We start from the raw sequence: 27,902 nt of genomic DNA, 5'->3' as shown, positions 1-27,902 counted from the left end.
GACGAACAAATGATGAAAAGTCAAATTGCCAACAACCACCCTCAGTAATTACCCACAATTTTGCCTGGCACTGCTTTCTGCAGTGAGAGTGTATCTAGAGCAGTATTCTGAATTGAATTAAATTAAAGTCTTGATATAAATATAATTTAAGAGAAAGAAGAAGCATTGAATGTCACATTGAAATATATAATTAAATACAGATTGAGGTGAACAACATTTTAAAAAGATGCTTTTGGAGAAAGGAATGTACTATCCCAGTGCACAAGAATCAATGTTAATGATTTTTTGTCTTAATTGTCCTTCCAGATCTCTGCCGTGCTGCTTACAAATTAGTTTTTATCTTACAAGACATTGTGAAATATTCCCTTGTATCTTCTATATTGACAAATACCTTGAAGGCTGATGTCTGCTTTCAACTATATAGCAGTCATTGTGAAAACAAACAAACAAAAAAAAGCAAGCACTATATTCAGCAAACCCAGAGAGCGTTCAATGCAATCAAGGGGAAAAAAAAAAACCAATTCTAATGATTTTTTTTAGAGAAGTTTCCAACTATCTGACTAATCTCAAGGGAGTGAAAATATGAGCTTTAAGTCTCCAAGTAACCCATGTTGTTAATTCATTCAGTCACTGACCTCATCTTATCAGAATATAAACAATCAAGGAAAAACAAACACATGAAGCTTTCACAAAAACAGAATTCACCTGAAGTCCCATCTCCTGGGAGTTAAGGGACTCCACTGGAACCTGCAGTGTAACTTCACTGTCCTTGAAAGCATTCCTCTGAACAAGCAGGAAAGCAATGCACATTTCCAAAGGGAGCAATATGTGCAGGAATTAGGAAAAACGTAGATACATTTTTAAGGCCTAATTCCATTTGGCCTCTTTACAGTAATGTCTCACTACCTTTAGGTGGAAGGTTAATTTAAGCCAGTGGGCTGTGGCCCTCCTCCCATTCTATCTCCTAGCAGGATTTCTTCAAATCTCACTCCCATTATTCTGTTTCCAGCCACAACCTGAGGTTGTGCACACAGACATATCCCCCTGACTCTACCCAACCGAGACTCAACCCAATTTCTTTTCATCTCTGCCATCCCAAAGAGTTTGGAAGAAAAATAAAAATCCAAGCACATTTTCTTACTTATATAAAAAAAATTACAGGGTATCTCTTGTAAACAGGGCCCATCTTTCTAAGAAAAGCCAGGTAATAGGATAAATCTGCTCCAAACCGTGTGACCCTGCACTAAAAACGACTGCGCCGTGTGCAGATATTGGGCAGCTCAACTGAACTCTATTTATTTCCATTTCCTGCCCACTTTAATGTACTTCAGTGGCCTGCAGTAAAGTTAAAGCAATAGGTGTCTGTCATAAAGATGAATGGTGCTATTGGAATGCATAATACAGTGGAAAGAGGAAATGAGAGCAATCTGGTTTATTTACATCTCAGGCTGCCATCAGCACCTCAGCCCACCTCCCAATGGCCTCAGCTGCCTTTCCTGTTATCTTGCTGGATAGTCCCCTGCAATGAGTTGGCTTTTAACCTCTCAGAACCAGAGGGGATGAGCTGATCTCCCAGATTTGCTTTCATGAGCTGGCAGAGTGCTGGAGCAAACAGCCATGCAGTGTGTTCAGTGCAAAGAAAACAAAATAAAGGTAGTGGTTGCCATTTAAATTAATTAAAAGACACAAGCAAAACAAAAGACCCCAAAGAGATCTGCTATCACCGGTAAATTTAGATCAACACACAGCAACCTGACTACTTCTGAAAAACAGTAATTACTGTTTCACAAAATATTACTTTTAATCTTCTTTCTTTACAATCTAATTAAACAGATATTTTACTTGCCTTTGCAAAATGTTTTTCTTAATTTCATCCAATTTTAACATTTGGTGTGTTCTATAAACTACACATCCAAACTAGTATGCAATTTTATGCTTATTTTTAATAGTGTATGACTTCATTTAAAATTTATGACTTTTAATTTGCATGTTTATTGTTGGTTTTAAGTAATCTTTTAATTTTCCCTCTTGGCTCTGAGGCTTACGATAACTTCACAATGTAAATTCAGTACTAATTTTGTTCATGTGAAAACACCATCTTCCAACACGCATTGTGTCTTTTTTAATTTCCCTCTTATTTCTTTTATAAACCTTCAGAAAAGAATTATCACTTGGAACAGCAGCAAGTATGTGTAGAAACAGTAGCATATCTATCACCACACAATACTTGGTGTCTAAAAGCCTTTGTTTGGTTCTACTTTCAAAAATAACCACTTGGATGAAGCTGACTTTCAGAAATTCAGACAAAATCCTCTTACAGAAATTAGATACTTTAGTTTAAAAGATAGAGGTTTCCATCCCTAATTATTTTTTCTTTGAAACCAGGGAATAAATTTTGGTTAGCCTATGAGCACAGTAAATCAGATTATAAAAACTCTGCTTATTAGAGTCACAACTGCATAAAAAGTCACAGTTTCTCTTTCCTCTTCAAAGCAAGCCAAGGGCTCATGGGTTAGAACAGCTACTTGGGAAACTGATGCTGATTTCATCACACTGAATGCCACCAACCCCTGCATACAGTTTGAGTTCAGTGAGGCTGCCCAGATAATGGAATAGCTCTGAATTTCAGCATGGGGATGAAAATCAGAGCACAGCACCACTACACAGAAACATGCTGCCTTGTCAAAATGCCTCAGAAACACCAACTCTTAATAACATTTTATGGGAAACAAAAGGCTCTTCCCACTATTAGAATTCAGTCAACACATTCTGTGTTTCCAGAATTACAAATTGCACTGTGAGCCTGGTGAAGAGAACTCCCTCACTGATGAACTCTGACCAGCAACCCAGCCCAGCCAGCCCAATGCCCTGGGAGAGGAGTCACGCCCCAGATGAGATCTTCAGCATCTCTAAATAAATGATCATAACTTCATTTGTCCCAGGAGAACCGTGCCCATTTGTATCAGACAGACCTCTGACGAGGGAGGTCAAGAACAGCTGGACACCAGCCACAGTGAAAGCAACTCTAACTTACAAAGACTGCATAGGAAAAAGAAAAAATTGCTTGGAACACCCCTCTGTGTACGAACCCTACCATTGCTTCAGCCCAACCATCTGAATCCAATTAACAGAACACTGAGCGGCAGAAGCTAGGGAGTGGACACATTTTCCAAATGAACATCATTAGCATAATGGAGATTTAAAATCAACTATGGAAACCAGCACTTGGCATTGGATCACACTCTCTTAGTGTCTCATTCACTTGTTCATTTTATCAATTATTTGGTAAATGAATACTTGAAGACCATACAGAAACGATTTAGCCTTCACAACCAAAAGGCTGCCCCATTGTGCACTCCTTGCAAGCTACAAATTACTGCACACAGTGCACAGTTAGCACACCAGGCAGTTTTTATTATTACAAAATTGGATTGCACTTATTCTTCACCTTAATTAAGTATCACTGCCTCAGTTTGACTGCTTCACAAAAAAAAATTCTTGTTGAAAAACTTTGGGTTTACATTTTGAATTTAGGAAGTACAGCAGTGGAGCTGAGTTTTAACTTTTTCTCCTTGAATTAATCAAGGGGGAAAAAAGGAAAAAAAAACTAACAGTAATGAATAGTTAAGGAATGATGAAGAGCATCTGTAACTCCTCAACCACAAGCTGGCCACACTGTGCCTGAAGAGTCTGCTTCAGTTCCTTGGCTTACTAGGTGGCATGTATGAGACACTACTTCCCTGTCCAAGCTGTTCATCCAGCTTGGTAAAAAATTGCCTTCTAGATCCACTTGGGTAAGGAAAATAGGAAATCATTCTACTTTTAAGCAAAGATAACTCAAGAAAAACTATCAAAGGTAAGTGAGCACTGGCAATTGCTACAGAATGGTGTTGAGAAATTTTCTTCTTTTGAGAGTATCTAAAGAGCAGGTGAAAAACATCTGTGGGAGGTGATCAAGAGACAGATGACCCTACTCCACTGGAGAAAGCTGGATTACTTTTTAAAGATCTGAAGATCATTCCCCAGCCCTGTGATACTAGTTTTGGAAAGATGAGTAACATAGCTCTGCACAGACTTGCTGCTTGGGTCCAAGTGCCACGGAGTTCAAAATTCTGCTCTACTTAGTGTAAGTTAATAATAGTGACTAACAGGCATCTATCTTGCTCACAGCAAGTATTCCAACTTGCATCATCGCTACATTAATTTCATACCTCTTGTCCTAGTTGTGACCCTCTATACACTTTGAAAAATTCTTCTGTCAAATACAGCGACCATCACCACACCCAAAAATATCTTTTATCATTAATTATGCTACATTTATAGCCCACTTTCAATCTTCCTTTACAGATACAAAGTATAGTATTGCTACATTTTGTTCCCTACAATTTCAGGGAGCAGCTTTCTAGAGCTGCCTAAATGAGATGCCTAAATTAGAAGGTGCAAGCCCAGCTACTCCCCTCTGTCAGGTACAAGTGGTGTCCCTCAGGGTCTGTATTGGGACCAGTATTTAACATCATTAAGACTGGTTGAGGGCAGCCTCAGAGGTTTGCAGATGACACCAAGCTGAGTGGTGCAGCTGACACACCTGAAGGATGGGATGCCATCCAGAGAGAGCTCCACAAGCTCCATTCAATGGGAATCTCACAAAATTTAACAAGACCAAGTGCTGGTGCTGCACCTGGGTCAGGACAAGCCCCAGGACCAATCCAGGTGGGGATGAACAGACTGAGAGCAGCTCTCAGAAGGGCTTGGGTAAGAATTGCCTCTATCAGCCAACAAATCACACTCACATGACTGGAATGACAACAGTCTGGTGATCAATATCCACCTGTAACCCTCTTGTCAGGAAGCCCTGCAGTGGTCCTGTGAACACTGCAAGATGTGCAACCTCTCACCATGCAAAGGACTGGTGTAATCAAAGAGGAGCAGCTCCTTTTTCCCAAGGTCTGTATTCTACAAACATCAATCCATGGGGCTACGCCCCCAGGCAGACAAAAACCCACTCTGCCCATGCTCAAAGCATCTCAAAAGCCTTGGTAATAGGGTTTGTAAACTCTGCTAAGGCACGGGATATAAACATATTAAACCCAAGGGCAAAGTGAGCTTATGTCTGCCTATAACACATGCACACGTAGACATGCCCAGAGATGATTGGCAAAAACACCTCTGCAAACTCTCTCAGGCTCCTCACACACACACACACAAAACAAGCCTTGTCTCTTGAGACACAAAAGGAATCAAATACCTGGCAACAACTTTCAAAACCCTTCAAGCCAGATCCTATTAAAACCAACAGCTAAGAGATGAAAGGCTCTAGCTATCCTACCAGTCACACTTAACAAGGCTCTTAAACATTTACTGTATCTTACATTACCTCTATAGAAATTCCACAATTGTAGACAGTGCCTAACATCATAGGATACATTTATGTTTCCGTTCAATTGAAGGTACAACATAAAAGGATGTTTTTATTTTAATTTGTGTTCTGGGACCTTGGAAAAGAAGCTGCCTCATCACCTGCTGGAAAAGGCCAAGTACAGAGGAAGAAAAGGTTCTTTTAAGAATAGAAATTACAGCCCCAGAGTGAGACCTGGGCCCTAAAGAAATCCATGGCAACATTCACACTGAATGCAAAGTCATTAAATCTCCCTCTAAATTGAAACATCCCCGTTCCTAATTTCAAATTAGCAGCAAACTCTTTCACCAGCCTGCCTCTCTATTTCATAAAATGCCCATGAAATGCATGTTTATAGTTGATGGGTGATGACTTAAGTTAAATCTTGGTGTGAAAACTTCCCCATTCTTTTTAAAAGAAGGTTTTCTAGCATTTCTATAGCATTAAAAAAAACCCTGCCACCCAAGTTGCCTTAGTATTATCACTACAGATGTAAATACACATTTAAAACCAGTTGTGTAATCTTTGCTAACATCCTTGTAAAATCTTGCAGTTTGTCAAATAGCCCCCATTGTGGACAGCACTGAAGCAGTTCTAGAGATCACCAGAGTTAAAAGGCAGTGAAGAAAAGTACCTTGTCCCACCTCCTGCACATCACAGCTCTGCTACTTTCAATCATGAGAAGTAGTGAACCTGACTGGCTTCTTTAATGAAAATAGATGCTTTAATATTTTAAGAAACACTCACTTTTATTTAAGCCCATGTGTCTTCCAGACCCACAGTACTTCTGAAAAAAATAATGTTTTTAAAGTACACGGTATATGAATAAAAAACACAATCAAGCAGGTAGGGAAAGCAATTGAGGATATAAATCCAGAACTGACACACACTACTCTTTGCTGCTGTGACAGTTTATATCAGCCAGGCCAGAAACCCTGCTCCCAATGGTCAGCTTGAAAAATCCAAGTGGCTGATTCCAGGACACTCAGCACCATTCCAGGCACTCACTGTGCACTGTTAATATCTGATGTATGCTTGCAGCTCCAGTCTCAGAGAAAGCCATTATGCAGGATATGCTCAAAGATGTGTGTTTTACACCACATGCCTGATGCTGTGATTCACAGGGAAAACCTGCACAGAAGGCACAGGCTAGGATGTTACTGCTCCAAGCTCCATCAGCAATGTCACTGAAATAAATTAACATCAACATCTCATAGAAGTTCCTGCATAAGAGTGTTAGGCAAGATTTATTCAAGACTACAGTCTCAGGGGCAATTCATCAGAATCAAATAAATGAAAATGGGACCAGCCAGAATAACAAAGCAACCCAGCCAAGGCAGCAGCCACATGACAGCCAGAGGCATCTCCAGAGTGGTCAAAACAACTGTCCACAGAGCTTGCCAATGAGCCAGATGCTGCTGCTGGAAGAAGGGTAGTGTTGATATAAACTCAGAGATACAAGATGCTTAACACCAAGAGCAATCAATCTTGATCATTCCCACACAGCTGCCAAGCTTTGCTTTTATGCCACAAGAGATGAAAACAAACTGCATAAAGCACATGTAGATCCTACATGAGAAATTCCCTCCACCCTCCCCTTACCACTCAGAAACAAACCCACAATTTGGGTGTAGCTGTAAATGACCTGATGCTTTTCCTGAGTTAACAACAGAACCAGGAAAGAATACCGTTGGCTAAACAGAGCACTGCACACACCCTGCCAGAGAACCAATGAACTTATCATACTGTATAGGAAATTCCTATCTTCCACATCAATTAGTGACCCAAGAGTGATTGATTTTATAATCCCAAACTTGACTTACAAAGTGGCTTCCTCTGGGGCCAATTTTCCATTACCCAGCATGTGGAAAATTGCATATGGTCAGTGCACTATGAAAACCAAGGAAAAATAAGTGCTATTTAAACCCCAATTCTACCATGCCTCCACATTCTTGCTTTCCTGAGGGAGATGCACTTTTGACAGTTACTTCCTTTCCCTGCCCCAACATCCTATCTGCACCACACACCAGCTGGGCACTCAATCAAAACAGAAACAACAACAGGAACTAGCAGCTATTCACTACAATAGGATCAAAACATTTCTAGGCACTAGTGCTTTGCCAAGTTACCAGCCCTGAAGACCTGCCACAATCCTCCTCCTCCTCCCTCCCATCACAGACACCATTGCTGAAAGTGACCCCACTTCAACCTGAAGCACCACATTTTGAAGATCACAGCTTTTGAGTCAGAAGCCACATCTCAGAACTGCAGGAGGCAATGGAACTGGGCAGCAGAAAGGTGAGAAAATTACCTGGCCAACAGCACAGGCCTCTGTTTGTCCCTTATTCCAATCAAGTTAGCATTAGCTCCATCTATAAAACCAGGATTGCACTGCACACTAACTACCAGGGTAATCACAGAAACAGCACCACAACATGATTACTGGGTGCTAATTATATCTTATAAAGAGTTAAAGACAATCAAGTGCATGTAATAAAGATTTATATGCAGGTTTTCACTGACCTGAAACAGCTCCATACATTAGTAGGTTAACATTATTGCAGGAACAAAGCAAACAGTTACATCTACATGATAAAATACATGAAACCCAAGAGCCAGATGTTGGGTCCTTTCATCCAGGAAGCAATTATTTAATTCCTGGGAAAAGATGATGTCTGTCATTGTTTCATCAATACATAATATATCTCAGAACCAATCCTGGCACTCTGGCCTGGGCAGGGTACAAATCTGCAGGACTGCACAGGGTCATGAATCAAGGGTCTCCTTTTCCTGCACTGCCATTGCTTCCGGGCAGTGAACACAGAGCAACTGGAGATATCCTCAGTCCATATCTCTATCTCCCCATTGATGCACAACAGCACAGACCCCAAGGAGGCTAAAAGGAAAGATTCTGCTTCCCCTCACAGCCCTCCAGCAAGGCCAGTTCTCCATGGGTAAGCACAACAGGGAATGCCAAGGAGCTGCCCACCCTCTCCACCACAGCTGCTGGTGTAGGGTCCTGTGTAATCAGGTACTCTGTGATCTTTAGGTGGGGTGCCAGTGGTGGCTGTTTCAGGTCAGTTGCTGACCTCCAGCTCTGAGACACAAAGGGTCCCTCAGCCACCAACTAATGGCTCCCTGCTCCAAGCACCATCAAGAACTGCTGACCTTTGGTGAGTCATTTTGGCCACACCATCCTCATCCTCCTTGTCCATCCTCCCAGATAACAGCACTCCCAGATCAGCACCTCTGGAGAGGTGGACACTCATCAGCCACCACCAGCACCCACCCAGAGATCACAGAGTACCTGATCACGCAGGACCCTACACCACCAGCAACTCAGCACTTTTGCTAACTACACTACAAACAACACAACTGAAAAAGCACATCCCTCTGCAAGGTTACTCCAAGGCTGTCACTGGATAAACCAGCCTGAGCACACCACATGTAAGGTACACCCCTGAACAAGGCACAACAGATAGGAGCACTTAACAAACACAACCATTAACTAGGAAACATCCCTGCAGCAATTAAAAGTTTGCAAAGTACTACAACGTACACCTGGTTATTGCTGTGACATCTGCTTAGGTTTTCTGTATGTTTATAAGTGGGACCAAACAGGAAGATAATTGAGTTTATGGGCATTTCATGACAAAAATGACAACAAGGTACTGCTAATTGTTCATGAAAAATGGCATAAAAACTCAAATCAAGCACATGTAGTGTTTGAAATGCTCAAAAGTTACCACATTTTATAATGAACCATATATGACCAAATGGTGTTTCTCCTACTAAGGAATAAAATTATTCTAAACTAAGAATTTCATCATAAAATGAGAGGAAATTCACAGTCTGAACAATTGCAGTTGTGCTGAGCACATTTTAAGACATATGGCAACTTTACAATGCTCATTGGGGATGAAGAGCTAGAATTCTGCTGCAGATTTCGAATTTAAGACATTTCACATAAAATTGCATATCTCAGGAAACAAATTAATTGTTAAGTGTGCATCCTTATGTTGCAGACAATATTTGGCATATGTAAATATGACTACCTCAAAATATGAATGCTATTTTCAGTACAATTACCCAATTGTTTTAGAAAGCCTCCAAATAAGTTTTTTTAAATGGTGTGAAGGCATCATTCAAAGTAAACAAATATAACAAGAGCTACTTACTTTAACTTTATACAGAATTACTGCAATATTATTCAGCTACAATATGTTATCCAGTGTTCTCAAGTAAATGCCCCAATTACTATTGTAAGTCTGTCACTTAAATAGTTCCTTCCTGTTTAAAATGTAGAGAGCCAAATGCATTTTCCCACCACTAGGTATTGTGTAAGACTCCTTTCTCTTCCAGCAAGCTGGCTGAAGATGGATGAGCTTCCAAACTGATATAATTTTTAATTACGTGTTTTTCTCTCATTACTAATTTCCTAAACACGTCTCTAATCTCGCAGAGAAATCTCTGAGCACAGTAGGTGTATCCACATACATCATGCTCTTGAAAATTAAAATGAGATAATGATCAGGACTGCCATCACAACATAACCTGAAACAAGCAAGATACATGAGAGGTGATACACACTCGTAAGACTCTGATCTCGAGTGTTTCTGGAAAGCAGCAGCAGTTGGATGGTTTCCATCCTTCCTGCAGCCCCTCTTGGAGCCGGTACACAGCCAGTGGGGTCTAGGAGAGGGAGATGCTTCAAGCCACCTCCCACCTTGCACGTTCCACCAGGCATCTCCACCAAGCTCATGATGCCAAATGTCAGAATTCAGGACATCCCTCTGGCTGTCCTGGAATGCCAGGACTTCTGCCAGGGGGCTCAGAGACCCTGGCACAGAGCCCAAGACCCCTGTGGTTTTGATTATGACCCATGGAGCAAATTACCAACCTTATATGAAGATCTGCAAGCCACAAAAGTTTAAGTAGAATGACAGTGAATTTATCACAGAGTGAAAAATAGATTTTTGGGGTTTTTAGAATGGGGGTTCAGGGGGCTAAATGGAGGAACCTGGGCATGTCCAGCCTTTCTCCTTCCTCTTTTCAGCCTCCATCTTCTGCTGTGATGTTGGCACTTACAGATTGGTTTAGAGTAGAAGCTCACTGAGCTCAACATAGGCGATTGGTATTAGAAAGTAATTGTAAATACTGTACATGTAGTTTTTAGTATAAAAAGACAACACCCCCTGGAGGTCGCCAGAATGCCTCTGACTGTCCTGCTGAGCGGACCTCAGCAGGTCAGGAGCAAGAATTTTATAGATAAGAAACAATAAACAACCTTAAGACTAAGAAATTAAGAGCTCTGACTCCTTCTTTGACCGCCAGGCTGGGAAAAGAGACCTTCTAACTTACATCGGGGTTACTCTGACCACCTAGAGCCCCAAGAGCCAAATGCATTCCCAGCCCTTCCCTCCCTTCCCCTAAACACTGCACCAAGGAGCACTGTGTGCATAAGGGAGCCAGATCAGCTCCTCCTCTACAAAATATGGGCTCAGGTACCTGTCCTAGGGTGACGTTATGATGCTTGTATCCCCATCTGTGTGTTCTTTTTGTGCTGGATATCATGTTCTGTGCCTTCACAACTGGCTCTGAAGAGCGAATGTTTTGGTTTGGTTTGGAGCCTGCTCGCCCACGTCTGGTGGGACACACAGAAGGGGCAGTACATGGTGCTGCTTTTGCTTTTTCTTGGCTCTTCACTTTGCTCTTGCTTCTGCTTTGCTCCTGCTTATTAGTTAGCTTAGCTAAGCAGTCTGAATTTTTCCCTGGACTGTTTTCTTTTCCTTTTTTCAGACCTACTCAAACCTGCTCCGGGCTGGGGCCTGGCAAACCCCGAGAGTTTGCACCTTGTGGCCCAGCGGGGCCTACTCTGGGCAGCAGCTGCCCCAGCGCCGGAGGGACTGAGAACAGAGCGAGCACCCCCAAAGAGACTTTCTGAATCTGTCATCTTTTTCAGATCAGTGAAAGAGTGGTGTCATCCAGTATTGCTCATTTTGTGTGCTGGGGGTGCTGTGACTGTTAAATAAACAGGTTCTTTTCACTTCTCTCTGAGGAATCTTTCCCAAACTGGTTGGTGGTAAGTGCCGTGTGGGTTTGCTTTCTGGAGAGGTCCCTTTTGGAGGTTTTCTCCCAAATTTGCCCTAAACCAGGACAGTACCCCAGTTCCCTCCTGCCATCGGGGCTCCAACAGCTCTTCCCACCTCTGCCAAGGTCTCCTGAAGGAGCTGCCCTCTCCAGGAGCAGAGGAGAGCAAAGAGCTGGAGGCAGGCACACCTCAGGCAGGTAGGGAGCTCATGCCCACGCAGCAGAAGGGCTCACACCCCAGCAGCTGCTCCCCTGGCAGGAACTGGGACTATCTATAGACCAGATTAGGTCAACCAAGGGCCAGCCAGGCATTCCCATGGGATCCCTCTCATTCCTCAGATACCTCTCACTACCTGAAAGGCACTGCACAGCTGAGCTGCAGCACTCTTTAACCATTAAACCAGCAGGGCAAAACCCAAGCTTTTTAGGGGTTGGGGGGAAAGCAAAGAAAACAAAAACAAAAGGGTAATTGTCACAAGGCTTTCTTCCCAGCTAAACACTTCACACACCAAATTCCTAAGGGAGTGATGCTTTCAGCACATTAGCTGCCTTCTCATCAACTGACACTTCCCAAATAAAGGAGGAAAATCCTAGAACTGCTCAGAGTGGCTGACATTTAAGGAATCAAATAAAGCACAACCAGATAAATCACAAGCACTTAAATAAGTTTATATCTTCTAAGCAGTCTTAAAATATGTCACAAGTATGATTCTGCCTACTCACTCAAAGAAAGGGGATCTCTGTGGTTTTGCAGCAAAAAGATATAGATAGAGAGGGACTCAAAATTGGCTTGAAGTGCACACACCAGATTAATGCTAATAAAACCAGTGCATGTCTAAGGAACACCAACACCAGGGCTCATGCAAGCCACCAGTCTGTAATCTCAGGCTGATCAAAATGCATGTGCTAAATGGGGTAAGCTTATCTAAAAATGTAATGCTAGCTGAATTGCCCTGGGCCCCTAGGGAGGCCTGCAGCACAGCGTGAGTGGGCTGGAGCTCAGATGTTTTGCTGTATTCACACATGCTGCTGTGGAAGCTGGATGAGGGAAAAACAACACAATTTCACATTTTCTTCTCAAAAAAAAAAACAGTCCACAAAATGTTATCCTGGTTTTTTTTTAACCTGCTATCCATCCACTGACCAGGATCAGAAGCTCTACATCCAGCCTTAACTTTCTCAAGAACTTGATGTAGAAATTCCTAGAAGAACCCTGGTTCCTCTTAAAAACAAACACTTGTCCTAAACTTCACTCAGCAAAGGGAAGGAAAAGCTGGGGGATGCTGTGGGATTGTTTCTCCTTCCCACAGCATCTTGGGAGGACCATGAAGAGGACACCTACAGACCCAAGCTCCAGCAGACCTTTGCTCTGCACCACTGGAAGCAGAGCCCACCTGGCAGTCAGGGTAAGGCTGAATGCACAACACAACCCCAACCTCAGGTGGGAGCTCACTGACCACTGAGGGCAGGGCGAGCCTTTCCTGTGACTCTGCTGGGCTCCTGCTCCTGCTGAACATCTGCTGACACCTCCTTCACAACCAGAGGGACAGGTTCTTTATGAGAAGCTGTTTCACCTTCCCCAGTTCATGTCTTAATCCACAGACTGAGGCAGGTCACATTATCTACACTTATCAAAGACAACATTATGCTTCATAAGCTATTTTTTTGCTTCAGTAAGGAACAAGCACGTTTTATTTCTTACTGTTTACCCATTACCTCACTGAGCTGCATTATTGTTAAGTCTTTCTGGGGCTCTCCTGAAATAGGAACACATAAAACAGGATTTCCTCCAGCTCTGCATACCTACTTACTCCAGAGTCATTAATGACATAGGACTGGATTGAACAAAGACTTAACATCAAATGAGCATTCAAAACAGCTGGGAACAAAAATATATCTGCCTGGAACACTGCATCTGTGTTTTGTCTTTTGAAAAATGCCAATGGGGCGAAAATTCGCTTTCAAGACCACTTTTACAGGAGTACACTTTTACAGGTCTTTTACTTTTTCCTTCCTGAGGAAAAAAGGACTTGCAAAACACTTGCATGTGGGATGTGCATCCCAGTGGGCTTCAAATTAAGTTTATAGCTCTTTTTATACATAAATCTGCAAATCAGGTTGTCCTCTTTCTGGAGATCAGATGTAACTTAACTGCTGTCAAAACGAATTCTGCAGAAAAGACTCTAGAGCTGCACGAGAATCCTCCAAAAACCTACATCCAAATTTCTTCCATGTGATAACAAGCAATAGCTGAAATACCCAAGGGTAGGTAACTATCCTCATAATTCAACTCTGAGGTTTTTAAAGTACCTATATAACCACTATTTTAAGGAAAACTTAGAGGTTTTTCTATATGTGAGAAAAATACAACAGTGATACTGTTCCAGGATTTATAGAAAATAAGGATATTGCTTGGGTTCAGTGTTTAGCACCCAAAATAACCTTGGCAAGCTCTTAAAGGCCTCTGTATGGGTGGAGTACACAGAAGGAGTGGCAGCCAGCAGGTTGGGAGACAATGCAGGGATGCAGGAGGAGAAACACCACGGGCTCTCTGCAGTGCTGTCAGCTCCCACCTGCCCCAGGACATTGCCTACCTCTGCCTACAAACACAGCGATTCCCCAGCCACTGAGTAAACAGCCTTTGAAGATAACAAAGCTTATTCTAATCCCTCACTGATGTCACTCCTGCATTGTGCTCAGCTGAGCTGCAAAACTCCTGGGTTAACTCACTGGACAGATCACTCCAAGAATCACTCCTGGGTTAACTCACTCTGTAAGATCAGGATTACCTTAATTCTCTGTTGCTGCACAGATTTCAGAAATCCTATTCAGGTACAGAAAGAAGTATGTTTTGCACTCAGTGAATCTATGTTTTTTCTTGTTGAATAACCAGACATTTTTCAGCTCACTTCCTTAGCAGCAGGTGGAGCATTTCTTACCATTATGCTTAGTGAGACAGCTTTCCCAAAGGAAACACAAGCACAGCCTCCTGGAAGGACAGAATGCCATGGACAATTTTCTTTCCCAAAGGAAGCACAAGCACAGCCTCTTGGAAGGACAGAATGCCATGGACAATTTTCTTTCCCAAAGGAAGCACAAGCACAGCCTTTTGGAAGGACAGAATGCCATGGGCAATTTTCTAACACTAGCAAACAGGACTGTTGATCCAGTCACAAGAAGGTAAAATCAGACTGAGCCTGGACCAGTGTGGTATGATTCTTGGAGTGATCCTCTCCAGGGCCAGGAGTTGGGACTTGTGAGTCCCTTCCAACTCAGGATATTCTATGATCCTAGCAAGAGAAATTAAAATAAAAATTGTAAAAATAAAACAAAAAAGCAGGGACTTCCAATGAATCACCTCAGAGGACAATGTCTTTGTGTTCTCACTTGTGTTCACTTACCAGAGTTAAGTGTTCTGCATTTCAGTTCTTTAACTATGTACTCCACACTTCTCACTGCACCCAATCCTCCAAGAGCCAAACCCTCCCACAGGAATAAAACACTCAGTGAAGAACTCAGGGTGAGTCAGGAAAGCCAACCCTGTATATAACACATCTTTCATGTCATCAAAAGACTTGGCAATAAGAAGCTTAAACCCAACTAAATTCTTACAGCATAAACAGAGCTATTTTACTTTTGAGCTGCATGTGCTTATGAGCAGCCATGACCAGAATAATAACACAGAGCACAAATCTGAGAACAGGAGCTCAAGTTGTGTCTGAATGTTCACACTCCCTGTCAGTCCCAAAGGCAAGTTTCTTTTGGAAAGCCTGAATATTGTCAGCCAGAGGTTTTTGCCTCTTCAGTAAGCTGCATCTTAGTTACAACAAATAGATCCTGGCACTATTTCCACACACAGACATAAACAGGTAATTATGTTCCCACTGAACAGAAAAATGAAGAGGATGTGCTGGAGAAAAGCAGATGGAGGTAATGATACCAACACAGAGAGATGGATTGGGAACACAGACATTGACCAGTTCTGCAGCCTGGCTTCCTCTGCAATTCACCCATGGAAATCAACTAGAACTGCACAGAGCAAACAGGCTTCATTTTCCACCTGTTAACACAGGTTATTGATTCCTCTGTCAATAAAAGAACCACGATGCAAACTGCTATGAAATGAAAATCCAGTGTCGCATGCAACCGGAGACAGAAGTAGGGAGATGTACATTCAGGATAATGTATTGCTGGAAATACTCTTCCCTAAAACCAGCCACGGCTCCCCAAAGGGTTTGTTACCAAAGACATGACCACTTCCCACTGCCAAACTGCCCTTAGGGACCCAGTAACACTCAGCCAGGGTGTTGCTCCTCGTGACCAACTGAGCAAATGCTGAGCGCAAACTCCACCTTCCACACAAAAATCAGAGAAACCCATTCACAGCCTGTGGTTCATGACATGTCAGCATGAGAAACTCTCCCAAGCACACAAATATTCTTCTAATCATTTAGCTCTTGGTGGATGACTCAGATTTTAAACTTGAATAACAAGCAACTTCAGCAGAGGTCAGTCAAGCAGCAGTAAGGCTGCTCGAGGTGGCAGGTTTAAAGCATCTCATGTGTACAAGAGTACAAGTATGAAATTCAGAAAGAGCCCCCAGGGATCCCAATGCAAGACATGAAGATGTAATTAAAAACCATAAATCCATCAAACGAAAAATATGTAAACTTAATACATTAACTCATATATTTTTCTTCCTTGAACACATTTGTCTTGCTCTACACTCATTTGGAGCCTACAAATAAAAAATTAAAAGTATCAGAAGAAATATTTCTTCATATGTAAAAAGCGAGTATCAATAATAAATGCTTTTTACTTTATTCTTACAGGTAATTGCTGAAAGAAGCTCTCTCAGCAGTCTGCTCAGATTCTGTGCATATTATGAATAATTTCAGCTGTATCTCCTCTTTACAAAATCCACAAAAGGACAGTATCTTACAGTGTTTCCATGCCACTTAATCATCCACACAAAATTACCCTTGTGAGAGCTTGTTGGAGGAATGTCAAATGTATTTGCCTGCCTTTGCAACAAAATCTTCAGAGAAAGACAAATAGTTCACAGCTTACAGTTACACAAGTTACACGAACACCTGAACATTTTAACTGCAGATTCTGGGTTCAACTTTGAATTTCAAGCTACAGGCAAAATAGTTATAGGCCAAATCCTGCCCCATGTCTGGCCCACAGCACAGTTTTCAAGACATCTTATAAAAGCTCTGCAGTGCCTGTGGATCATACTAAGTCTAAGGAACATCATCTAGAAAGCGTATTTGGGACAAACCAGCCCTTCCATCTTCTGCTCACTGACCAGAAGCAGCACCAAGTATTGCCCAGAAATGACAGTGGCAAAGACATTTGTCCCTCACCTCCATCCTTCAAAGGCCAAATTTGTCTCTTGTGATTAATGAGTGTTTCCTTGGAACCAGGTTTCCCAGGGCAGCACTGTGGGAACACCACGGGTGACCCAAAAGGAGCAGAGTAATTGAAACAAGGATGGCCACATTTCCTGATCATACAAGCCACTTGTTAGTCCTCAAGTTTCTGACAATTGTAAAGACTGTCACATTACACAGAGTCTCTGGAGACAGCTCCTGCTGCCCTGTTTTGGGGTGGGAATTGGACATGTGCCACCAGGCTGGCATAGTGACATTGATCTCAACCATTTCAGCAGTGTCACCTCCTCCAAAACACCCAGCAGCACCACTCTGCTGAAGGCCATGTGACATACCCTGGGCATAGACACCATTCCTGAACTCCTCAGGAGCCACATAAAAGCCATGCAAAAGCACCAGACAACCCCTAGAAAGAAATTTTTACTTGATAAAGCTTTATGCAAGCTGCAGGAAACTGCTCCAGTCTGAGATCAAGGAGAAAAGCAGCAATGCCAAAAGGAGTAAATACATGCTACAACACACAATACAGTGAGAACAACATAAGGCAATAAAAACAGAATACAATACAAACTGAGTAGATTTAACATCCCAAATGAGTTCAAACACAAAGCCAAACGCTGCCCACGTACAGAACAATCAGCACTGATCAATTTATACACACAGACAGCAACAAAAACCATATTGTAACAAATTATATGTTGCAATAAAGCAGGAAACACATTTAAACATAACCTTTTGACTGCTGTGAGAACCAGGACCAATTCTTCTCTTTCACCTTTCATGCTGAAAGCCAACTCAATGCCCAGCCTAGCCAGAAGTATCACATTTCAGTTTTGTACAGAAGGCCTCCCATCCCATTCACCCAGCAGTGTAAAATCCCTCAGCAACATCAGGGGAAGATTTGCTAAGAGCAAAGTGAAAATTTATCATCTTCCCACAGCTGTCCAGTGTTCCAGTCAATCCTGCCCAGGTATTGATGTTTGGTAATAGCAGCCCAGCCCCAGCCAAAACTCTGAGCAGCTTGCAAACTCCAGGAATGCTGATCAAGGACAAATTGTAAGACTTGACTCAAAGGAGGTTGTGCTCACCTAAGCCTCTTTTTGTGAGCAAGAGCTGAGACTTCTCTGATTCACTATACAGCAGTCCAACTCTTGGTGATAAAACAAGCACACAACAATGGCATTATGCTGCCTAAAATAGGTGGATATATTTATACCAAACATTTTTTGTCCAACATGAGAATGAACATCTGCCAGCTAGGTCTTAAAGGCTCAAGAAGCTTCAAAGCAAAGTCAGTCCAAAGAACTATATGCCAAAGATGTACATTCCCTTTAGCCTATCCTAGAGAAGAATACACTACTCCTGCTAAGTGAGATATTCCCACCATACTCCAAATGATAGCAATAATAATTTGAAGCTTTGCTCTTAAGTTCCTCTATAAAATTTAGCTTTTTTTCCATTTAAAAGTTAAACATTTTTATTGAAAAACTAATAATTAATACACCTTGGCACAAACTTCAACAGCAGTAGGAGGGACTGAAGCCACTGAGAGCCCCCAGTTTGCAAGGCCACATCACATTTCCACAATCAGATTTCCAGTTCCATCACAGGGAGGCATTGTACAGCATGCAGATAAAACCCTTTTAGGTACTATCAGCACAGCTCTAACCCCTGCTCCCTGAGCTGATCTGCTTACTGAAGCTCCATTTCAACTGAACACACTCCACAGACCTTCAGTCTCCTTCCACAGCCTCACCACTCCTCTCCTGGTAAGCTAGCAGATTTTCAGGACTACCTGTTATTGCCTTTACAGTTTACCTGAAGTCTCTGCATTTTTTAGCTCCTTCTGCTGTTGCAGTGACCCCAATTCCAGAAACCCCTCCCCAACACCTGACCTCGAAGCTCAGTTGGAAGTCAGAGTCCACAATTTTCTGTGTCCCTGTGCTATGTATTCTTATTATGCACATTACAGGAGCAATCAGCTGTACTAACAGCAGCACTGATGATATTTAATGCCATACAAGCAAGAGAGAGTCCCCACCACAAAAAAAGTTTCACTGCAAGTGAACAAAAGATGGAAGCATTTTCTCTTTGCTGAGCAAAGGAGAAATTAAGCCCCTTAAACTTCTTGGCCAAATTCACAAACTCAGTGACAGATGCAGGGATTAATTCAGATTTTGCATCCCTGCAGTGGGACAATTCCTGTTAACAGAAGCAGCAGGAGGTATGATTCTTCTTGAAGTAAGGCCCCAGTTTTCTCCCTTAAGTCACTATACAAAATTAGTAGACACTTATAAAAGAAGCCAGGCTGGTTCCAATCACAAGGCCAGTCAGCAATAGACAAGATTCCCACCTTTCCAATGATGTCTTCTACTTGGGAATGTACTGGACACGTAAATACAAAATAACTATTCCAGTGCTGCAGGTTTGTGGTCAGAGGACAAGGAGACAAATCCAGACAAGTTAAATTCCACTGATTTCCAGTAAATAATAAAGAGCAGATACAGTACTTCCAACTGGACAGCTGCCTATACTCAGTGTGACCAATATCCAAATAGATCTAGTTCCTGAAGGTAATCCAATGCTGAGAAAGAAAACAGCACTGGCATGGAAAAATATTCCATAAGACGTGCAGACACTTTCGGAGAGGTTCTCCCTGTCTAAGCATGGTGAAGCAAAATCTTTGCTCACTTTTCATGACAAAACGTTCATCTGCCAGCTGAAAACCCAAAAACTAGCTGGCTGTTCCCTACATCAGCATCTTCACTGTGGCAAGGACAACTCAGGCCCAAAGAGTGCAGCTATTTTGGGGTACCTGAGCAGCAGGAGACACGTGCAGCAGCTGTGAACATTGTGGGTAATCCTGGTCATGGAGGGGGGAAAAAAGGAAAGAAAATCCTGGTGGTTTCAGTCATCCCCACTCCTATACCCTGCAGTGCCAGGTCCACAGCAGCAGCCACAATCAGCTGCTGTGAGCCAGGGATGAGGAGGAGGATGACTATTGCCTCCAACAACCTCATTGTTAACAAGTCAGAGGTTGGGATCACTGTAGGTGGAAACTCTTGGCAAAAACAATAAAGCAGCTACTACATATTTCAACAGGTTCAAAGTAACCTCAGATGTTAGCAGCAGATGCTCTTTTCCACCCCCTGGGATTTTGAAATGGTTTATGTGTTTCCTCCCTTTCCCCTAATAGGGCAGGGTGCTGAAGGAATTAGCCAGAGAGAGAGCCAGAGAAGCACTAATTACCCTCAGCTCCTGGGGAGACCACAGCACCTTCAGCTAATTGTGCAATCCCCACTCCCCCACTCCAGATCCCCCAGAGAGAAGGTCTCTTGCCTCCAGCATCCAAACTGCAAAGATAATCCCTCTCACCTGTATTTTAAAAGGGCATGCCTGAAAATCCTGAGTGTCTCAAGCCAACTGATTGCAATTGGTTTCCGCAGCCTGTGCTGTCACACCGGGAACAACTGCACTGAGCCAGAGAGGGGAACTGCTCGTGTCAACACATCTGACACAGGGCTGTCACTAACCCTGTTATTAGACTGCACACCTACCTGAAATCCACATCTGAGCTCACTGCCTGGAGCACTCCACGGCCAAGTCTCTGCAAGAGTCTCTCTCACAAAATTAAATATTAAATGTGCGTCTTAAAAAAATGCCCCGTAGTTTCATATTTATTAGCTAAGACATTGCTTTTCCACTTACACATTTTTCACATGTTAAATATAGAACATTTTAAGGGTGCATTTAGTGCTTGTGAAGAGCCATGAAAATTGGATTCCTCTAGAGAGCAATCTTTAAAAGACAGCTCTCCCACTCTATTCCCCTTATCCATATCAACCTAGATGCAGAGAGACCTCTCACAAAAATAAAAGAGCCCCTAAGTAACAGAGGACCCCAAACTTAGCCAAGACTCAGCTGTGTCACCACTGTGACTCCCAAATTCCAGGCAGTAAGGGCTACCCCAGCAGTGAGGGTTGACACACTAACAGAAAACAATGAGCACAGGCAGGAAAACTCAGCAGGGACTGCTCCTGAAAGCTTAGACCAATTCCACATACACCTCAAGTGCTGCAAGAAGCCCCCATATGCTCTGAATCCTCATTCTTTCAGGGAAGCACGGCCCTGCAGGCAAACACAGGACACAGAGCCCTCTCCCAGGGTCCTCCACATGCAGCACAGGATCCTGGAGCACCCAACAGTGCACAGTGAGGAGACAGGTACTGCAGCCAGGGATCACATGAGCTCTCCTTGCCTCAATTCCTGCTGATAGCAGGCCATCACAGTGGCCATGGTGGGAATTACAAAGCATCCCTGACTCTCACACATCAAAGACTACAGCCCTCAATCCCATGCTTGTCCTCTCAGCCTGGTTTTCCAAAGCACTAAGAACTACTGCACAGTCCTTCTTTCCATCCTTCTTACTTAGGGCCTTTCTCAACAGCTTTTGAACCTGTCAAATGATCTAAAATTGAGGTAGAAGGCTCAGAACAAATTCCTACAACTTCCACAAACTGTGAGAGAAATTGGGCAGTATCCACATGTTATTAGCTTCTTGGTAGAAGCCAGATGTCCAAGCACCAGCTTAATGTCAACCAACCAGTGTGTGCAGCCACAGAGAAGATGCTGCCTCTTGTGGAGTCAGCTGGGACAAGGAGGGAACAGCTGGGATTAATGCAGAAGGATGGGGAGAACAAATGCAGTGAACATCCATCCTACCAGACCCTCCTTCCCTATTCTGCTGCTGGTGGGAACGGGGGTTGTTATTTAGCACACAGGAGAAATGCATAACAAAGAGCCTGCCCATCCCAAAACTCTGTTCTTCATCTCCCCTCCAGGTGATGCAATCAGCAGCACACACAGCTGTGCCACCAAGAGATCAACACTTTGACAGAAGGAGGAGTGATGGGAGCTCACTCCAGCACTGCCTGGCACGTGCACAGGTAAGGCACATCCATGCAAACAGCTCATATAAAGCCAATGCTGCCTTCTTTTCTTTCCAAGAGCACCAGCTCTTGTAAAAGCTCGTCCTCCAGCTCTGGCTGGTGTAACACTGAGCCCTGACATGGATACAGCAGGCTAGGACTTGCTTAGCTCCCTCCAATGATTCATGGTGCATCAGCAACAAAGGCTTAACCTGTCCTGGTCACTGAGGCTCCCTGCACACCAGAGCTGGCAGATCCTTTGTACCCAGCTGCATTTACTGGGCAGCTGGGAATACAGGACTTTTGAGGTATTGAGGAACAAAAAATTGTCAACTCCACCAGCAACAGAGCCACAAATAGAGCCACACTCTCTCTTCTTTGTCCTTCAGGCCCTTGGAAGCTGTTCAGTTGTGTGCCTTGTGTAACACACAGTGCAAATAAGGCAATGGGGGTAAAAATTTAAATCAAAACAGAACAGGGAAGAAAAGAAGCTCCTAAAAACTAAGACAGCAAGAACTTCCTGAACTCAAGCTGTAATACAAAATTAATGCTTCTGCCCTGTTTAATGCTGCCTCTAGCACCTGCCTGCACTGGCAGTAGGTACAGCATAAACTGCTCAGACTGGGGCTGTCTGGGGTGTCAGTGGATAGAAACAAGTGAAATGTGGTGTCTGAATCCCTGGGCTGGGAGAAACAGGATCAAAGCTAACCCCTTTCAAAGTGAACTTCTGCTGGTATTGGCCTCCTTTCAATACCAATAAAAAATTCTTTCAATACAGTATACCTGGGCACAAGCATTACTTTTCTACAACCAAAATATTTACACCAGCGTAAATCCCTTCTGTGGCTGTAGTTGCATCCATGTGTGTATTCCTAACACCAGGAGAGCTTTTTTCCTCTGCTCATAAGAGATTAGCTAAAACCATTTTACAGTAGCTGTATATCGTTAGGGCTATTGCCTGTGCCAGAGGCTCACAACAGAGTTCACCTCCAGAAATGCAGCTACAGGAGCACATCTCTCATATTGAACAGTCCCTGCCTCTCCACTTCCTTGTGGAAACACACACCTCAGTCTGACATCACCTCTGCAGAAATGACAGCATGTCTGGCTTTTACCTAACAGGGGCAATCACACAGATTGATTAATTAGCATTTCTGAAACACAACGAAGAATTTAGGTGCTAAGAAATATTATTACTAATTTAATTTACATCCCATTCAGCCCTCAGTGTCTCCCTGAAACTGCCAACAATGATGCCAATTAGTGGTAATTGTGGTTTGTGACAAGGCTATTTGCCAGCTGGGAGTGAAACACAGACCACCAACTCATTTCCCATGGATTGTCCCACAGCTGCCAAGAGCAACAACTTCCAGCACAGCAACCTGCTCCCCTCTGGCAGTAGGAGATGCTGTATCCCATTACCAACTCTCCAAGGACACAGCCTGCAAAACTTTCAATTAGGGATAAACCAAGACACCTTGTTTTTCCCTCCTACATTAGTTCAGTACATGACCCAGTAACTGATGCCAACACTGCAATACCAAAATGTTAATCTGGGATAATTTCAGATTAAACTTTACTTGGCCCCATCCACACTTAATGAAAATCACATTTTAATTCACACACAGGCCTCACTGTGGTAGAAAACTGTAAAGGCAGCAGCAGTAAACTGAAGAGAACTGAGAGTGTAGGATGCAGTAAATCTTTTGCTTGGGAGACTGTTTAAAGAGTTTTAACCTAAGCAAAGAGGTGTATCTTTTTATCAGCTGTCCACAGAGATTTGGAGGACTTTGAAGAGACACAAACAACTAACAGTATTCTGTAATCAATGCACATCATCTGACAATGAAACTTTAAATTATTTATATATTTTAAATACGCCTAATTGAAAGGATAGCAACACAAACTGTATGAATCATAGCCCTCTCAAGTAATTAGATTTGTTATCCCTGCAGACTGCAAACAGTACCTTGGTTTTCTATTCTAATGTGAATTCAATCCCTTGTCAGCTGCCCCACACATGAGAATACACCTCCACTCTTTCATCAGGAAAGATATCAACAGCAGGAAACTAGCCCTTCTTTCATCTCTGAGGCACCCACCCACCTTTCCAAAGGGTTTTCAACCAGGTGTGGAAGCCTTTCTGAATCTGTGCTGAAAGATCTCTTAATTATTATGGCAAAGGAGGCAAATCCTTTGAGAGCAGCATGCTCCAAGCAGTAGCCTTCTGCTGTTTACACATCCAGTGGCTGCTTAGTTTGACAGTGCATTAGAAGAGCCTGTAGGAAACTTTGGACTTGCATTGTATGGGCATGAAACTCTAACAGAGAGGAGCTGCTTTTTCAGATGTCTTGTTATATAATTAAACAAGAAGGGGGAGGGGGGGGATCGAGCAAGCTGCCTTTTTGGCACAAACATTACACAGCGCTCACCCTGCCAGCATATTGCATCAGATTCCCACTGCAAGGCCAATCCACAGCAGCTGAGTAGCCAAACCCCTGCCTATTATCTCCCCCTAAGCTACTTCACACTCACAAGGCAGCAAGGACAACTGTTTATTGCATCTTCCTTCCTGAGGAGCTGGTCACCACACCAGCATTAGAGGCAATCTGAGCTTGCAATTAGGCTCCAGGTCTCACAAGTGTCAGAGAGTGCAGTTTTCAAGAGATTTCAACCACCAAGCCTTCCTGCATGCTGCACAGTGAGTAAACTCTGTATCTGTAACTCTGTGCTCAGGTCTGCTGAGGGTCTGACACTGTGATGATTCCTATTTTATTACGTTCCTGGGCATGCTTTGAAAACCTGCAGAAAAGGGGGATTCATTTACCCATCATCGAGTGCTTATCAAGGAAGTCCCCGGAGAGCTGCAGGAAGGAGACCACACAAACAGGCCTTTGCTCACAGCTCTGCTCACCTGCACACCTGGCTGAGGCCCCTCGCTCACCTACACTGGGAATGCTTTTTTCCCATGGCAGAGATCCGCTCACAGATAGGACCCAATTCTTTATGGCAGAGGCCCACCCCAAGACAGGAACAGGGGTTTCTGTGCCCCTCACTGAAGCAGCCAGTCTCAGGCACTTCACAAGGGAAATTAAACTTATTTCCACCATCTGCAGCAATCCAGAAAACAAAAGGTCCAACAATCCTGAATCCAATGAGATAAGATATGTGACCTTTTACAGCACAGAAATAAGAGCCTACTCCTATAGCCCAGCAAGCCAAAAGAGAGACTCCTGTCGATTTCAAAAGGCTTTGGATCTGGCCTGAAAATGCAAACCTCACTGTGCATTTGGACACTGCTCCACAATGCACTTCCAAACAAAACTATATTTAGATTCAATGGGAATTCTGTAGATCATACAGGAACTCTCTGAATGAAAACGAAGGTCAGTAGGGTTTGGCTTCCTCTTCAGACCCTCCCCCCCATTCTTGCAAACATCCAGATAAGCATTGTTTAGAAAACAATACATTACTTCCAAATGTTATCAAACCCCCAACACAGGTTTTGTGTGTCCTGAAACAGAATCTCAGGGCCTTCTGTTGCATTTTGCCCTATCAGCTAATTCTCAGGATCTCTTTAGATGTCTGTGTCAAGACTGTCTGTTTTCACCTTTCAAAATCTTTGGTGCCTGCTCTGACAAAGGAAAAGCAACAAGGGTAATAAAAGCCTTTGATAGAAAATAAAAAACAAACAGGGAAAGGAAAAACTGTGCAGACAATTACAATACATGCTAATAAAGCTGCACCTGTGTAAGAGGGAAACTCTTGGCATCCTCATGCACTTTCTCCATTCCCTACCAGGCATTAAGTGCCACCGTGCAGCACGGACTGGAGGAAAATGACACAGGCAGTGCTTGCCCGAGGGACATTAAGGACAGGAGTCAGCCCATCAGCCAGGCAGGCACGTTCAACACCCCGAGGGCAAAAGCACAGCCCACTCAAAAATCATCCAGCCCACTCAAAGTTTCCTCCAGCGCCACAGACACAACTGTTTGATTCTCAGCTGCACTTTGTGGGCTTCTCGGAAGGAGGAGCTGAGCGCCTGCCACCGGCAGCTTCTCCCAGTAAGGACGAAGCCAAATCCCAGCCGCAGCCCCGAGCCGGCATCCCCGGGGCGGTGTCAGCAGGGCTGGGCGCCCCGGGGAGCGCCCCCGGCACCCGGCTCTGAGTGCGAACCACACGGCACCTGCACAGCCGCCTCTTCCCAAAATTAGAACCTCCTCTTCCCAAAGTCCCTATCTCATTTTCAGCTGTTCCTAGCGGCTGTAGCACCGGGTGACCGTCCAGCCGCACAGTTTCGCTTTTTGATAAAAGTCCGGGACGGAAAACCCTTGAACTTTTGAAGAACCCTCCCGGGTAGGAAATCTCCGGCTTTGCCGCCACGCTCCCCTCCCAAATCCTTTGGGGATGTACCTGTGACCCCGAGCGGGCCGGGGCCAGGCTCCAGCCCCCCGCCCTCCCTCCCGGCGTTGCTGGGCGCTGCAGCGGCACTTACCGGCGGGGCGTTGGGCGGGCAGCCGCCGGCAGCCAGCCGGGCCGCCTGCCTCCTCAGCTCGGCCAGCTGCGCCTGGCAGCTCCGGCACCAGCCCCGCTCCAGCGGCCGCGGCTCGGCGCCCGCGGCGGCTCCCGCTCCCTCGGGCGGCGGGCGGCTGGCGCAGCGCTCCTCCTCGGCCGGCGGCCTCTTCCGCGGGGAGAGCTCCCGCACCCCGCTCCCCTCCGCCACCTGCGGAGACAGCACAGCTCAGCAACGCGGCAGGACGCGGAGGCAACGCTGCTGCTCCCACCCTCCTCGCGAGGGAAAAAGGAAAAAAAAAAAAAAAAAAAAAAAAAAAAAAAAAAAAAGGAAAAAACTAAGGAAAAGCTCAACCGCGGGGAGGAGATGAGTGTTGTAGGAACTTACCCCCGGAGCCCGGGGATCAGGTCCCAGAGCCTTCCTGCCGGCGGCCGCGATCATGGTAGCGGGGGATGCTGCCCTGCCCCGCTCCGTTAGTGCGGGAGGCGCGGGGCCCGGCGGCGCGGCCGGCCCGGGGCGCCCATCGCGGGCCGGGGTCAGCGGTGCCAACAGTGATCGCGCCGGCTCCCCGCCGCCCGGGCTGCCGCTCTAGGTGATGTTGCCTCCCATAGTGAAACGGGAACGAAGTTTGGGATTGGAGAGGGAGGAGTGAGCTCCCCACTGCGGCACGGGAAACGACCCAGAGCACGGGAGCACGCCGGCAAAAAAAGCTGGAAAAGTGCTCCGAGGGCAGGGGAGGAGGGACTGGGCTAGGCTGGGCGGGGGCGGGTGGGGTGGGGTAAGCGGGGCGGGGGAGCCTCGGCCGGGGCGGGCTGGGGTTCGGGTTTAGGTTTGGGATAGCGGCGGGAGTAAAAAGATGCCGTTTCATATTGACCCTACGGGACAGTGCCAAAATCAGTGTGACTTAAGTCGTTGCTTCCTTCACACTCTAAGACCCAAGTTCCTCGGGAGTCGGAAAAAGGGCTGGGCGCGGAGTGCGGTCCCGCCGCAGGGCGCGGAGTCAGAGAAGCGGCGCTGGGGCCGCGGACCAGGCTGGGGGTCAGGGGTACGGCCGGGGCCGCTCCGCCCCGCGGCTGCCCGGGCTGGGATGCGGTGCCCCCGCTCCGCGGGCAGATGCGCGGGGCCGCGGGGCACGGGCCCCCCGGGCAGAGTCTCCCGCCGCTCGGCGGGCGCGACGGGATGCTCCTACACGCGAGAATTGACCTGACAGATGGAGAAATTAACGTTCGCAGCTAATTGTCTACTTGGCTGCCGCTCCGGCTCGTATATTTAGCACTTTCCTCCTTTTTTTAGTTTTCCCCCCCGAGAGCGGAGTGCGCGCCGCTGGCGGGCAGGGGCCGGGCCCGGGCCGTGGCCGCGCTCGGCGCCGCCGCCGTCCCTGTGACCAGAGCGCCCCCTGCCGGCCCCGCCGGACGGAGCGGCCCGAGCCGAGCCCGAGCCCCGCGGGGCCGCGCCGGGGGACGGCCGCGCTTCCCCGGAGATGCCAGCGCGGCTCCTGGGCCCGTTCCCCGCCACCGCGCGAGTGGGTGCTGCTGGCGCCTGGGGTGGGGTCTGTGGTGAAGTGGGCATCGCCGAGCACA

At 45.1% G+C, this 27,902-nt stretch overlaps 1 protein-coding gene across 1 annotated transcript in view; it reads right to left on the bottom strand.

Annotated features, from left to right (window-relative positions):
- The window catches only part of KIF26A (kinesin family member 26A), a 94,559-nt gene extending 68,197 nt beyond the window's left edge, over positions 1–26,362 (bottom strand). Inside the window, exon 1 of the mRNA XM_058027014.1 lies at positions 26,305–26,362. The gene's annotated coding sequence lies outside the window, so the exon portion shown is untranslated. The remainder of the gene's footprint in view (positions 1–26,304) is intronic.
- Positions 26,363–27,902: the final 1,540 nt, after the last annotated feature.

The sequence above is a fragment of the Melospiza georgiana genome, chromosome 6, assembly GCF_028018845.1.
Source record: "Melospiza georgiana isolate bMelGeo1 chromosome 6, bMelGeo1.pri, whole genome shotgun sequence".
Taxonomy (NCBI): Eukaryota; Metazoa; Chordata; class Aves; order Passeriformes; family Passerellidae; genus Melospiza; species Melospiza georgiana.
This window is presented reverse-complemented; position numbering and strand designations above follow the sequence as displayed.